A 14148-nucleotide genomic window follows, 5' to 3' on the forward strand; every position below is an offset into this window, starting at 1 on the left:
TGCTTATTTTCATGTGTTAGGTGTATTACATATATTAGTTTATTCCTCTTGCTTTTCATTTTTTTGGTTATTTAGATAAGTAGATTCGTATTTATATTCATCTAGTTTGCATATAAGCCTATGCTACTTTTATGTTATTAATACATGTAATATTAACATATATATTTATTCGTGTACATTTGTATGTACGTGTGAGTGTATATGTGTGTGTGTGTGTGTGTGTGTGTGTATGCTCGCGCTTATTTACATAGATAATACGTGTATTACATATATACTCCTAGTATATATTATTAATTATGTTTTTGCCCATTCTTATGTTTTTTAGTTTTTAGGTGTATTACATAGTTGCCTAGATATATATATATATATAAACTTTTGTAGCTATTGAATCTCTTGGTCTTCATTTTCATTCCTTCTTAATTAATTGTTATTATTTTTATTTATTTTTTCGTTTTTATTTTTATTTTTATTTTATTTTTCCTTGTTTACCTTTTTTGTGTGTTGTTCCTTGTTTTAGTCTTTCAGCCCTATTCTCTTGTTTAATTTTTATATATATATTATTTTTTTTGGTTTAGTTTCGGGGTTGGTGCATTCATCTCTCATGTTCTCCTTCATATAGTGAGTCTTTGCTAAATCTGCTACTTACTTTATTTGACATCTCTTGCTCTCTCATCTTGATGATGGATCACGTAGTGTGATTTGAAAAGTTGATGGTAAAAATCTCCACACAATTAATCCAGAAACTGATTTACATAACTATGATGGATTGTGGAAATCTGATTGCACTAAAATGATTTATATATAACAATATTCCATTTACATCGAAGAATTCTCTCTCATCCTCTTTCCATTCACTACAAATCAATTGCTTGACAGATTGATACCCAAAGAAAAAATAATTGATAATGAAAAACAAAATCAAACTTACAAATATATAATACCGATATACAATGATAGAACCAAACCAAAAAATGCAAGATTGTTTATAATATAGAAGGATTCCAAATCATTATCCTCTCTATGTCCAAACAAAACTATAAAAGAATTCTGTCCAAACAAAATCATAATATTACACCAAAATAAATTGAAGACAAACATCATTAAAATCATTCATAAAACATAATTGTTCCAAAACTTTTGACTAATTTAAATATACATTATCATACAATTCCAATTCAGTAAGTTCCAATTACATCAAATTCAGTAGCACTCCGTAATACCATATATAATTGCCCAAAAACATGTATTCGTACAATTCTAATTCAATAAGCAAACTATAAAATCTATTAGCATTCTACTTACATTGGATTCAGTAGAACCGAGTAATACTATCTAAATGCTCATAATATATAATCATACAATTCCAAATCAATAAGCAAATTTATAATATATTGGCATTCCATTTACATCGGATTCAGTAGAACTGAGTAATACCATCTACATCCCTCAGTCAAGCCCATGGATTAGCAAGAATATACAACCAACCTCATCAATACATATAGATATATGTATTATGCATATCAACTCCACCCTAAAGGATAAACCAGTCAATCCCCACTGATAATACAACAAAGGTACAAAGAAAAACCAGAAGCAGCATTAAGGGTATTTATGTATGTATATCAACAACGTACCTTCCTTCCATGGCAGGCACAAATACTCCATCACCACCGACCATCCCGACTGAGAAGCTCAACTCGAGAGCCAAAACTTCACCCGATTATCCTCTCGAACTCCCCTGATTCCGTAGCCCCAAACGCGAGGATCCCAAATTACCGATCCTCGATCTTTAAAAAAGACGATTTTGTGTACTAATCGAGGCTGTAAATCTTGGAATCGGCCGTATAGGAGCCCAAAACCCTAACAAAGGTCGTGGCTTCCTGGACCTCCTGGAGAGCGCTCTGAGCGTTGGGATCCGCAACAGAGGCCTCGAAATCGATGTAAAACACATGCTCAAATTGGCGCACAGATCCTCCGCCATTGACGTCCAAAACCCTAAGGGGTGCGCCGGTTTGGGGTTTCACCTCAAATTTTGTCAAATTGATCTTCCTTTTGGAGAAAGCAGAGAGTACCTTAAAGAGCGGGTCCAGGCCTCCGCCATGGGCGACGACAATGGAGGTCTTTAGCCGGCTGTGATCGTCCTCCTGCGGGGGAGGCGGAAGGTCGGATTTCCGAGCAAGAACCAGAAATCGAGTCGTGTTCCACTTCTCGTCTTGCACGCCGCGAGCCACAACCCGAAGCCCGTAGATCTCAGCTGCTCTGCAGCTTGCAATGGCGGCCGTATCGGTCAACCGATTGTTCAGAAGCAATTCAGCCGCTCCGGCCGTGTCATCCACAGGCGCGGCATCGAACCCGAGGCGCGCTAGGGTTTGCCCGCAGTGCGCGAGAGCCATGGGATGGCTGATAACTTTCCGCACGTCCTCCTTACTGACCCCCGGCACAACGAGCAAACAATAGTGCACAAAGAGCTGGATCTCTTGTACAATATGCAGGCTGTGGTGCACCAAGTGGTCGTAGTTTCGAACCACGCTGCCCTCCAGGGTGCTCTCCACGGGCAGAATCGCCCGATCTGCCCGCCGCGACTCCACGGCCCAGATTGCGTCCTCGTAGCCCTTGCAGGGCACGCCTTCGCAGCCAGGGTGCGCCATTATGGCCGCAGCTTCACTGTACGCCCCCGGGCAGCCCTGGTAAGCCACCCTCACAGATCCACGCCCCTTTTCTTCCCTTTGCCTCATGGAACTCAAAACCCTAGCAAGTTCGTCCTCCAGAGACCCCGATTGGAGCACTCCAGATAATTTCTCGGCGCCATTAATGACCGCAACGTTGTCTGAAACCCCTCCCTTTTGACTCCTAACTACAAGAACTCTCTTTCCTTTGCCTCTACCTTTGCCTTTCCCATACGGTCTCCCCTGGTTCAGCTGCAGTATAATGGGGGCTAAGTCCTCGTGCTTGAGCTTTCTGTTGATTAAGCTGCTGGTGCAATAGCCGTACCCTACAATTGCACAGATGCTCGCAGCCATTGAAGACGTTCTGAACAGACCTGAAGCTTGATGATGATGATTCACTCGACTCTTCCTGCCTGCGCTTCGAACCCGCGACCTCTATATATTCCGAATACCTTGGGCCGGACGGAGTTAAATGAAATTATTCTGTGTGTAATAACGAACACTATTATGATTAGTCTTAGCTTCAATAATACTTCGGGGTGGGGCCCGACGTCACGTTCCTCGTGCTGGGACGGAGGAGTGGGGCCCGCGCCGTACATGGCCCATTTTCACCGTCCACTACTTTGTACAAAGTTGACTCCGTATTTATAAGTGGAGGACCCTTTTTCCTGATAATTAATCTCGGCCCTTCCAAGGCAATTTTTGTGGGCTGGATAAGGGCAGGGCACTATTTTGTTTCAATCTACAATGTAGAGTAAGGAAGGGGGGAATGGGTCAGTAGTTGTACAAGATAGTAAGGGGGTTTTTGAGGGCTTGAAAAGATGGGTATTTTTTAAATTTATATTGTAAGGTAGGAAGGTGAATGGGTTACTAGGTAATTGTTAAAGTTGTATTTATATTATAAGGTGTGAAGGTGAATGGGTTACTAGGTAGTCGTTAAAGTTGTATAAGATCTATTAATGAGCATGGAAGTCTTCTTGTACTCTATTGAATTTGAAGAATGGATCTTGGTCTTAGATTGGCAAATTTTGAGGGCTTGATAAAGAGGTACTATTTTTATCCACATTGTAAGGTAGGGAAGGAAAATGGGTTACTAGGTAGTTATATAAGTTGTATGATATATATTAATGAATATGGAAGTTTTCTTGTATTCTATGTAACTAAGGGTTACAAGGTATTTGTATAAGATCCATTGATGAGTATGGAAGTCTTGTTGTATTCTATGTAATAGTTATATGTTGACAAAGTCTGACCTCACATTCAAGGGTCCCTTTGTCTTATGGTTGGTAGATTGATGTGCATTTTGATGATAGATAGTTAAGTTTATATTATTTTTTAAAGGATCTCATCCATAAAGGTGATAATGTTAAATTTTGAGAGATAAACGGGAAGGTCCTTTTAATTCACATTGTAGGGTAGGGAAGGGGCAAGGGCTAATAGTTGTACAAGGCATTTTGATATATCATGGAAGTCTTCTTTCATTACGTACTATACCTAGCTATATGGTGACAAAGTTTGTCGCTAAGCTTAAGAGTTCTTGTCTATTATGGTTGGTAGGCTTATTTGTAGTTTGATGGTGCATTGGGAAATGTGGTCCAGAATATTGACACAAAAATTTGCACATGACTTAATTGAAAAATAACACCAATACGAATTAAAGATTATAAGTAATCTATAGACTTTGAGTGCTTATTAATTAGATGTCGGTAGTTCAAGAGTCATATATTTCTGTCTTCTTCATTTTGGTTCAATTTGATCCATAAAATAAAATGAGGACTATATTAGAAGGTCCTTTTGTTCCACATTGTAGAGTGGGGAAGGAGAAGTAGTCAATAGTCATACAAGGTCTATTGGTTAGTATGGAGAGTTTGGCGAATTCTATGTAACAATCACAAGTGTTCCATGTTCCTTATGGTTGGTATGTTGATTTATATTTTGATGATGGATCAAGGAGTGGGTTTGAAATATTGATACAAAAATTTGCACACAATCTTCAAAAAATACCTTATCAATTATAGATTGTAGTTGATCTACTAGTTGAATGCATACCAATAATTTTTATAGCACTTGTGGGTTTTTGGCCAATTATATTTTATAATTTCTAATGAGTAGTTGTGATTTTAAAATTGTTAGTGTTGATGATAACTATCCATGATCGAATGAAATACAATTTTTTATAGCCAATCATGTGATCTACTCTTAGAACACAAGTATGGGTTCTCATCTTTCAACACGTTGGCAAAAAGCATGTTAATGTGACCCTGAAACCTTACTTATAAGACTTCCCAAGTAAGTTGCTAATAAAAATTACAAGTGATTTGAAATTTCATCATAGGATTTATAGAAGCATAAAATTAGGGTGCTCATCTAATGTGTCATTTACTATAGAATCTTGAGTGTCTTCTACATTTTGGTTGAATTCAATCGATAATAAACTAAACTATTCAAGCAAAAAATATGATATTTATCAAAAGAAAAAATGAAAACACCTCTACGTGGTTGGATTCCATCTAGAATAAGTTTATAGTGATTTTTAATTACCATCAAAGCTTTATTCAGTTGATTATAATAAATAATCTTATAACAATAAATATTGAGACAGAGAAATTATAGTTATCAAAAAGGAAAATGAATCTATCTCATTTTGGTTGGACTTGATCTACAATAAGTTTATGTTGCTTGTTAACTAGTATAAAAAGTTTATTCTATCAAGTAGAACAAAAGAATCTACAACAAATAATTATTATAATCTATAAGTATCATATTAATATTCAAAATATACCGAGTACTTGGTCTAAACTTTTATATTAGATTTGACTAGTAACCTTTTTACTTTTTTAATTCTCAAACTTTTCACAAAAGTTAACATATTTTACAATGAAAATTTTACGAGTCAAATCTACCAATATATCAAGTCAATTTTTAGAAGGGTGTAAATATATGGAAACAATAGTAAATTTTAAATTGTGATAAAATATAAACATTAATAATAATAATTTTAAATGTCAATGCTAGAGACCACCACACTATTGTTTCTGGAAACATGTGCATTGTAACCTCTTATCGATCATGACAGCCGCATATATGAGGGCGTGAATCTCGTGTCATGCGGGGAATCTTTGCAATTCAATTTTATTAATTTTTTGTTTCGTAAATTCAACGTGGACGGTGCGACCGCATTTCCGCAAGTACGGAGTCAATTTGAACCGTCGATGCAGGCACCCAAATAAATGAAACATTAGCTAATTGTAAGATTCCATTATTTTTGTTTTACCAACGTGCAAAACAAGATTCTGCAATCTCTTATAAATAATAATAATAATAGTAATGAATTAATAATAATAAATCTACTGGTTTCACGCCAGCCGTCCATTCAATAGAGATGTGGTCCTTAGCTTCCACCGGCTACAACCAAGAACAAAATGAAAAAGGATTTCTTAATATATGAAAAAGCAATTATGTATTTGTATTTGTAAGAAACAATATATGAAAGTTAGGAAGGAATTGTTCTTAAATAAATTTAAAATCTCTAGCACGCAAACAAATATGTTTACTTCAGATTTTCTTAGAAGGCGGCAAATCATCCTTAATAATGGAGTGGGTCCGGAATGGTGATTGATAATTTAATTTTTATTATAGTGATTTAGTGTTTAAATGGTGTATTTTGTTGGGCAGGTGTCATTTAATCAATGCATTATCTTTAGCTGATGTTTTATATTCTAATAGTTTGAACTTAACTTTTGAATGTCGTCTTATGTAAAGATTATACATGTGAGTTTGAAATTTTGTGTGTGTGAGATTTTTGAATTTCTAAATCGAATTTCATCATAGATCTTTATTGACTTTCTTCCAACTAATTGTTAGCTTTCACTCAAACATGAAATACTTTAATTTACATTCTTTCTCTTTATGAGTTTATATACATTGTAGCTTCATCTCTTTATGATTCCATTTTCGTTACAACTTCATGATCACAGTAATGTTTTCTATATCGCTACATGAATCTTGTGACTTATATTTTTTTAAGACGCTACCAAAGTGTTGTCTATGTTTATTTTAAATAAATTTTAGACACTTAAGTGTCATATATGCTCTTTCTAAATAAATGTTAGTTGTTACTTATTCAATTCTACACAAGTTAAATTTTGATAGTAGTATCACAACTTATGTTTCAACTTTTTTTTTTGGTTTGTAATTGGTTATAAGAATTATGTGTGCATTATGAATATTTACATTCATATTGATTATTACATTGATATACATAATTATGGTAGATCACATTCAACTCTAATAAATATGTAAAACAAACTAACAATAAAATATAAAAGTAAAAAATACACATTTTGTACTTTTTGTTTTTGTTTTGATCACATTTTAACTTACATCAGTCCCCATTACAATCACTAATGTACATAATATTACATTTTCGAGTGAATATACACAAACTCACTTATAATTCTACCATTAAATGCTTAAGTTGAAATTAAGAACACAAATTTAACCACAAAACTTTTAGATTTTTTTTTAAAAATATATTGCTGACCATAATAAGTTAATATAAAGACTAAAATATTAAAATAACTTACTAAAAAGAACAAACCAAAATCATTCTAAACATAAAAATAAAAATAAATGAGACTCTTAAAGTGTGAAAGTTAACTCATATTATAGAAGATTAGTTGAAAAAAGAAAATTAGTTGAACTTGGCATCATATAAATAGAGGAATCTTAGATGATGGAGGCCCCAATAGCAAAGGTGATAATAAGAGGTGATTATCATGGGAAGCGGTAGTAACAGAGAAGTAGGAAGAAATATGACAAAATGGGACAAGGACATAATGAGGAGTGGGCATATTGGGACTACGGAAAGCAATTTAAGAAAAAGAAATGAACACAAGACAAGCGTGGCCATGTGCTCAATGTATTATTGGATCGACAAAAGTCTCGGAAAAAGTGATAAATCAATCATGCACAATAAACTAACGGGCAAATGTAGGCATAACAGGTAGCCTTTCAAATAAGAAAGGGTATATCATTTCTCCAATAAGCGTGCATTTCATTTTCCAACATACACGTTTCAAACAAATATACTAATATTATAGCGGTCGTTGTCTGGCGGTCTGTGTATAATTGTCTTTTTATTGCATTCAATATTGCTTCATTGTAGTATCATTTTTTAATACAATTTAAGTTATTTTTTTGGTTTTTTTCTTTCAATTTTATTTTACTGTATAGCCTTATTTTGTTACATATTTTTTTCAATATAATAATTTTTTTAATTCAAATAATTTTATTTTAAGTAACATAATAAATAAGAAGATTCAATATGCATTTTTTTTACTCTTTTATTGTGAATTTTATTTACAGAATTACTAGAAGTGAATGTGAAGTACAATTATTATCATGGATTTGGTTGATTGTTTACTTTTAAACATATAATCGTGGTACTTAACACTCAACTCTAGTAATTATGCAAGTAAAATATAGTTTGGGTGAAAATTGACAAAACAAAACATGCGGGCCTTTACATCACTAGATGTAGACTTCATTTACATGTAAACAATCAATCAAATTCATAATTGAATTCGATTTGAGAAATTGAAGTTCACAACCATATATGTGATTTCAAAAAAAAAAAAACAATAGAATCAAAAGTTCAATTTAAATAATTAAACTTTTATATTATTGAAATTATCAAATCTTACCCACTCCAATGTAAAGCTTATTTCCCTTATTCCAAAAGTGATTAAATTAAAATAGAGAATCTACACGACATAGATTATAAAACTATGTATCAACTTCTTATTCCCAACTTCCAACCATTTGTATCACTGTTTTTTCTTACAAATATAAATTATTCTGTTCATATCATACATATCTTACGAAGTAAAATCATACCGATTATTATTATTTTTTTAATTGGGCAGAAGCTTTTTACACGTTGGCAGAATAGTATGACGTAATCCAAAATGGGTTGGCCATTAGTTTGTGTTCCTGCATAAAATCGCACCGTCCAAAATACACTGAACAAAAGCAATACTAAAAAAAACAAATAAAATTTGATGGCGAATATTCCAAGCATTTCACAAGATTCGCGACCTTTTTTGGGCAGACAAAATCGATAAGCCTTTTGCTTCAATCATAAGACGTCACATATTTGTAGAAACTTTGACGGACCGACTTTCAATTATAGGCGTCAAATTTAACGGGTCATTGACGGCGGGCCTTCTTCCTAACATGACATCCTTCAAACGTCCCGTCATGAAAATGGGGGGAGTCCTCTTCTAAATTAATAGATAATTGAATTAGTAACATAGTAAATTTAAATATATATATATAAAAAAAAAAAAGTTAATAAGACTAATTAAAAGTGAAATTTATAAGAATGATTATAACGAGTCAATATTAGATTAAGCAAATTAAAATAATAGATTGAAGAATTATATATGATAAGTATAGATTAATTACAATATAAAATATTAATACGTTAATTAATGAACATTAAAAAGTTATAATATGATTGTTAAAAAATATTTTTTATATCATTTTGTAAAAAATAAATTAGAAATTATTTTAGTTATAATATTTTTCCATTTAAAAAATAGTTCTTTACAAATGTTAATGAAATAGTAAATTAGTAAATGATAGTATTCTCATTAATATATTTATTTAAAAGTAAGGTAGTTTCATTTTTTTTTAAGATATACTATGTGTATATGTATCTGAGCATTATACATAACTTAGTCCTTTAGTGAATGATGAAGATAAATAATTATTAAGTATTTAACTTTCAATTCTGTTAATATGCACATTCCAACCAATAGTATATGAGAAAAATTAATACAAAACAATAAATATTACAATTACTTTTTTTTTATTAAATAAACACTTATTACAATAGTTTTAAAAAGTAGTTTAGGATGTCAATTTTTTTAATTTATAATTAGAAAAATGAAATTACATTTTAAAAAGTTTGAAACATAAAAAACTTTACATAAATTGAATAAGATGACACACATATTGGAGAATGCTAACTACAATTTTTTATAGAGAATTTTGATTGTTTAAAGAGGCTAAAAACACTTTCATACAAGATAGGGGAGACAATCTTGTAGTGTCCATGTTCCAATGACCACTATGTCTATTGAATAGATCCCCCCAATTCCCAATCATAAAAAGTCCCAAAAAGTGATAGCATATGTACTAATAGTTGATCTTTTTTTTTTCGCTTTCTTGGTTGGTGGTTGGTGGTTGGTCCATTTGTGCAAAAAGTACTATTTTTTTTTATGAGTGGCTATTGCGGGTGAACATAATGGTTTTAGGCGAATGTTTTAAAATGTCACTTTTAGACCACCTTGCACTCTATGAGTTCTACAAAGAGCTATGTAAATGTGGAAAAGTTGAAAGGTTAGCTTTAAGCTATTCACTCACCTACAGAGGTTAGAAAAAATAGACAAATTTTGAAGTGTGGATTAGGAGATCTAGGTGCTCGAAGTTCGCCTAGGCAGCTACTAGGTCATCTCCCCTAGTGTGCATGCACTTGAAGCTATATAGAAGGATCAACACCTCTCATTGTCTTATAATATAAACTCTTTTAACGAATGTTGAAGTAAAATAATTTAAATTTTTTAAAAATTCAACTCACTCAATTTATACATCAATATAATGCAGTAAATATTAAAAAAAAATTATCGATAATTATTTATTATATTACTTTGATAATTATTTAATTTGGTCTTATGTTTTATCATTTGTAACAAATATAACTACTAGTGTTTAAAACAAATATAGATTCCTACCTTCACATCGCTAAATATAGACTCCATTTACAATTCTATTTGACCTCAAAAAATTTAAATTGAAAATTAATTATAACCTACAATCTCTTCCCCATTAACCATACTAATGAAGACAATAAAATATTGAAATTACATGATTGCTATACTTAAAAAATCATTAAGAAAATTTAACAATTTTTTTGAATCTAAAATGGAAAACTTGACTCATGACAAAAAAACTTTAATTGACATCAAATAAATAAAGGAATCTTATGTGTAGCCACATATCAAGGTGAGAATAAGGGGTGTTTATCATGGGAAATGAGACAAGCATTGACATTTTCAAAATGTATTATTTGATAGAGAAAAGTAGGGAAAAAGTAATAAATCAATTATGTGTACTAATGCCCCACCAAGGAACCCAAAAGAAGTTAACCTAAAGTTTTACTAAGTTTGACAAACTTTTTTTTAAAGATAAAGATACAACAACAGTTATAGAATAGTGGAAGCAATTAACATACACTCATACATCAACAACACATATAGAGGTTACAATTCTTAAGGGCCCCATGAGGATGAATCGCATTTAATTTTAATTAACACTAAATCCAATTTATAATAAATCCACATCGAATAATAATATAAAAGTATGAATCCATTAAAATATTATACAGTCATCTTGAATGCCACTTGGCAATAATCACAATGCACCATCATCTACTATACAGGTTACAGGATATGAATGGCTAAGAGAATATACAACATAAAAATAGATTACAACAACATCTCATAAGATTCATGAAATCAAATACAATACAAAAGGTATAACCATCCATCATAGTACACAAGAAATTGAATGAAAGAGAGTACAAAACATGGAACTCCAGCCACAACAATCAAATTGTCAGATCTCGATGGTATAAGAAAAAGCACTACCACCCGACCTCGTGGTAACCCAAAGAGGTCCACTCCCATTATGTTGAGGAGATAGTCTCAAGTCCCAAACAAGATAACAAATGCAAAAGTCAAATCCAACATCTAAGTCAAGGAAAACCTAAAAGCAATCTAACTTAAAGGTACCAAGACACAAAAGACATCTAAACCCAGTGGCAACAATGATATATAGGGAATCTATTATGCATGTGGGCAAGTGTCATCACACGAGCCAACTCTACGGTTACTAGACTAGTCTTTTAATCCTCCAACCCCCAAGTGACTCTATGCGGCACTAGTATCCTTTTGTACTGACAAGGTATACTAACGAGTGAACTCTAAGGTTACCTGACTAGTCTTTTAATCCTCTGGCCCCCTAGTAACTTTCTAAGGTACCAGAATCTTATTAATTCATTTTAAACCCATTTAATGAAATGTTATCATTTATTAAATAACCTACAATGGGTTACCTGTTAGCCTCTTTAGGGCCTCAATCTCCATTGCAAGCCACTTCCCAACATGACATATAGATAACCTACCCTAAGCTTAGTAAAAACAAACGATCTCATATGACCATAAATCACACATTAGTTCTTAAACAAGAAATTGACAAATACTGAAATCACTGATCAAAATACAAGCATGACTAAAATGATCATCCTAACAAGACTGATCCAAGAAAGTACACATAAACCAATCCATGTCATAACATGACATCACCAAGAACAAATTGTAAGAAAACTTGCAAAAAAGAATATAATCGTTTCTACATAACTCATAATAGGTTTGAAATAAATATGCAACTTAAGTCCACATGCAAGAGAATAGTTAACATAACCACAAAATTGTGACACAAGATATACCCTGAAAAACCTTCGTTGAGGGAAAAACCTAGCCTCCAAAAGAATCCATCACCATGTATTATTAAGCAAAAATACCATTGTAATACAACCATGGAAGCTTTTGAAGCCATAGCCACCACTGAGCAATCTATGTGAACAAGCATGAATCCACATATCCCATGCCATGCTTCCAACCTTCACAAATGCTCCCTTGCCTAACTTATCAAGCCGTGTCCTGCTCGACTCTTGCCTTTTTGCCTTCTATCTTGTCACTCTCACACCAACAACTACCCTTGTGGTTGCTTATATGGTAGCAAGTCCCACAAAACCACCAAGTGGTATTACATAAACCATGTGCTACCTAACCCTTTGACCCCACATTTAGTATTAGAATTTTAATTCTTTTCCCCAATATTAAATAATTACACGAAATATTATCACAATGTTAAATACAGCTCATTAAGTATATCCCATGGGAATCTTTGCATGTTGCACATCCATCTAGGTGCAACATTACATAATAAAATAAATAATACAATATAACAATATTATGCAATGTGTGCAACACCCATAATCTCAACAATCTCTTACTTGTTGCATACATTGCATATGGTCAATCTGAAGCCACATAAATGAACAAGGGAACAATCCCTCTCAGCACATCCATTGTCATGGATCAAAGTACACCATGTGCTCTATCCTAGTACCTATAAAAAAAATCAAAGTATCTAGCATCTCAAACATGAATGATCTCACCTCCTATTATGCCACTGCCATCAAACATACATAGAAGCCATCCAAAGAGAAAGCCACCCAACTTGTCACATTAGAAGATCATAAAATCCTATACCAACTAAAATGCCAAGCACAAAAACTTGATCTAAAGGTAATTGTATGTATCCGTAGTTGTCAAAATATTCATAGCTGAAATAACACCCACAACAAGTGCCAAACCCATCCAACTATTCATACCTCCAAATGTATAACAAGTGAATCTCACATTATCAACATATGATCATTTCCCTCTGATGGCCCAACCTTGGCATAAGGATTTTGACCCACTTACATAATCTTTCTTGAAGATCCCTGTTTGGGTTAGGCTTCCTAATCTCCCCATGCATCTCTAGCTGGAATTAGTTTTGGAGACTATTGGGGTTGCTCTTGGGGACTTTCAGATTGTGGATACGACGACTTTTGATGTTCTTCATTCGATATTTTCTTGCATCCTTGTTGAGAGGATGTCTCTAAGGGTCTCCCTAAGTAGATTTGTCTGGGTTCTCTGTGGGCTACTTGGACTCAGACTTTGATTATGAAGGTCTTCTCTTCCGATGTAGTAAATGTCACATGACTAGCCATGTGGAAGCTCATTCTTCTGCTGACAAGGCCAAATCAAAGCATAAGCCTTCCTGGTGGGTGGGTGTCTCTGATAAGCATTACACAGTTACAAAATCTTCATTTGGTCAGAAGCAAGCTGATATGGGGTCTCTTGCTTCTGATGGTGTTGAGGACACTACTCTTGATGCTTTGGTTCAACCTTTTTTGGAGGAGGCTCTTGCTTCCCAAACTGTTGGGCTTGATGTCCTGATTGTTGAACCTTCTTTGGTTGTTGTTTCTAGACCTGCTTTTTTCTCTGGACCTACTGCTCAGAATGTTTTGGATCTGGGTCTGCCCATTTTGGCCTTTCTTAGGGAGAGTGTTTTGTTGGATGTTTCTTCTTCTCCTGTGTGCCATGTGGTTTCCTCTATTTCTTCTACAGATTGGCAAAATGATGCGGCTAAGCTTGAGGATGGATGGACAGTGGTAAAAGGAAAGAAATCTAAGTTCCCCATCCCTCCCTTAGATAAGAATTTGTGGTCTCACAAGGGAGGTTCTAAATCTAAACCTAAATCTTAAGTTCCCTTGTTGTGGTTGTCTGGTGTGGTGGGAGTT

General features: G+C 33.5%; 1 pseudogene across 1 annotated transcript; it reads right to left on the reverse strand.

Moving 5' to 3' along the window:
• Positions 1 to 1361: 1361 nt before the first annotated feature.
• On the reverse strand, positions 1362 to 3164 carry LOC149540754 (arogenate dehydratase 3 pseudogene; annotated as a pseudogene). The gene has a single exon (XR_016356438.1). The product of XR_016356438.1 is annotated as an arogenate dehydratase 3 pseudogene (transcript).
• Between the last annotated feature and the right edge of the window lie 10984 nt (positions 3165 to 14148).

This window comes from Cupressus sempervirens, chromosome 9 (genome assembly GCF_028749045.1).
Source record: "Cupressus sempervirens isolate cs-2001-9-10 chromosome 9, ASM2874904v1, whole genome shotgun sequence".
NCBI classification, from domain to species: Eukaryota; Viridiplantae; Streptophyta; class Pinopsida; order Cupressales; family Cupressaceae; genus Cupressus; species Cupressus sempervirens.